This window comes from Camellia sinensis, chromosome 14, assembly GCF_055761805.1.
Source record: "Camellia sinensis isolate YWXY chromosome 14, ASM5576180v1, whole genome shotgun sequence".
NCBI classification, from domain to species: Eukaryota; Viridiplantae; Streptophyta; class Magnoliopsida; order Ericales; family Theaceae; genus Camellia; species Camellia sinensis.
In genome coordinates, this window is record NC_138974.1 from 35,285,001 (window position 1) to 35,287,680 (window position 2,680).

Consider the following 2,680-nt stretch of genomic DNA (forward strand, 5'->3'; position numbering starts at 1 on the left):
TTGGCATCATTGATAAATTTCATCCATCAAATACTTACTGTATTGGCATGAAATGGCATTCATCCATCAAATGACAACCAAAACCAACACAAGCTAAATTTACATACAAATCAAGATCATCATCCATAAAATAGAGCATTATGCACAAAACCAACATTCATAAATTTGTTGCACTTGACCCTCCTTGATTAACTTGGGAACCTATAACATCAACCATTCCTAAACAACCTACATAAACCTTTACTACTCTGTTTCCATCCACAAGTATCTCTAACCTCATTACATCTTGATTATTGTTAATCAACTCTAACCCAGCACAATAATTAACTTTATAGTAATAGATGTTACATCCACTGCAGCCTATTTCTTTGGCCATATTATCCAACTCCACAAGTGATATTTCATTAGAATTACAAAAGTCAAAATAACTAATAAATCCACCACTATAAACCCTTTGAGGATTATAACTAACCAAACCCTCATAATGCATTTTGATTGTGAAATAATAAGATCTTTTCTCTGTATTTTTTAAATGAAAAAATATGCCATTAATTATACTAATAAATAAATAAAATTAGTATTAAACTACTATTACCATAAGACAGCATTAAACTACTATTACCATATGAGAAACATACCTATATTCTTGGTAAATTGATTTTTCAAAAGCATTACATAAAAAATTAGTTTTTTTGAAGGACAGATTAAACTAATACACCGATCAAGTATTACACTATTCAACTAAAACAATTCCAATTAAATAAATCCTTTTCAACGACAAACAGACAAAGATCTATTCTAAAAAATGCCAAAACAAATTAGTAGTATATCAGAAACCGATTTTCATAATCATTAGCTTAAAAAATAAGCAAATATTAACAGTAAATACCATAAACAGTTGGTCGATTCCTTCGCTTGCCATTCTTCACTCTTCGAATCCAACCCATAATTCAATGTTAGTTCGTGCCCTTCGTTCAATGATGAACTTTGCTTTCAATTTCATTTAAGGAATTTGAAAACCCTAAAATCGATTAGATCCCAACAAAGCCCTAGTTCAACTGTCCATCACACCAACTTATTTTGTAAGCAAAACTCTCTTACACTCCATCTAAAAGATAATTTAGGGGGACAACTCATCACATCCCATCCAATTATAGATGGGATGGAATGTGACAGTTAAGGTTATATTGATCAATTTTTTAAAACTTCAAATATTAAATTGAAATTAACTAAAATATAGGAGCCAAATTAAAAAATACTTAATAGTTTAAGAAGTAAAATAATATTTCCTCATTATTTTCCTTGACAATTACTTTTGGTTCAACCTAAAATCTGTGAAACATCCGTGAAACACATCATATAATATTTAAAATTTGATATTGAAATTCAATTAAGGTGTATAGCGAATTAGCTCATATTCATAGTAAAAAACTCTAGTGAATTTTTTCAATTAATGCTTAATTTTTTTAACTTTTAACTACATGACTATTAAAAAAAATCCATAAAAATTAGAATTTTTTTTTCAAAAAAAGTGGATTCTTTCCATGAAAATTATATTTATTTTGAGAAATTATAAAATACACACCCTCAAAAATAGTGTACCATATGCATTATTAATTATATCATTTTTATTTATTTTAATTATGACTCAAAAAATATGAAATTATGTAATTTTTTTTTAGTTATAAGATGCATAGGTGTTGAAGGGGCTAAATATGAAATGAGTCAGATCCTATCCCTAGGTTGGCCCAATTCATTAGACTCAAGATCTGAGAACCAGGATAAGCAATTGGGCTAATCAGTTCAACCCCATCACATTGTCAACAATCCATCCAAGTCCTCAAGCACCTGGGCCCAATCTGTGGTGGAAAGGTTAGTCTAGCCATGATGTTGGGCTAGGCCGAGCCGCAGGACCTGACCCTTGGATAGAACCCAAAAGGTGCTGAGCCCACACAAAGATATCATACTGGGCCAGCCCATCTCCACAAGTAATCCTATAGAGGGTCGAGTTGAGGCACACAATGCCGAGACAAAGGAACACATCAGAGAAACATGGAAGCTGTGAGTATTTGCATGTGCAAGTTGCCACCTCAGCTGGTCCCCTACACCTAGAATTACGGAAACAGTTTACCAAAGGAATGTGGTTAGTTATCAGCATGGCTACAATGAGTATAAGCACCCTATGACAACTACCAAATGGTCCCAACCTCGGGCAGTGTTAAAAGGAAAGCTAGCAGCACCACAACTCCATGAAACCATCTTGGGTAACAAGCAAGGAGTTATATATAAACTACACTGACTTCACATTGAAGGTAACTGATCTAAGTTAAACCCTACTCATTGAAACTTAACTCTCTGCACTTAGAGAGCACTTGGCTTCTTCTCCAATTACTCATTCCCACACCGGAGGGGTCATCCGGCCAACCCCGGTCGAGCAGCTCTGACGGTGCTCTTTGTTGCAGGGCCTCAATTCCTGATTAGTCCAATTAAATGCGGAGCTCCGATTCACAATCATCTAGTGCGGTGTTAAGTACGTACAATTGGTGCGGTGAACGTGGACTGCTTTGCCTTCGAGTTCTGCACTTGATTCCGGCGATGGAGATTGAGGACATCCCACGTCCAACGCAGACTCCACAGACGGAGAAGACAAAGGATAAAGACTTGGCACTCCCAACAGTCC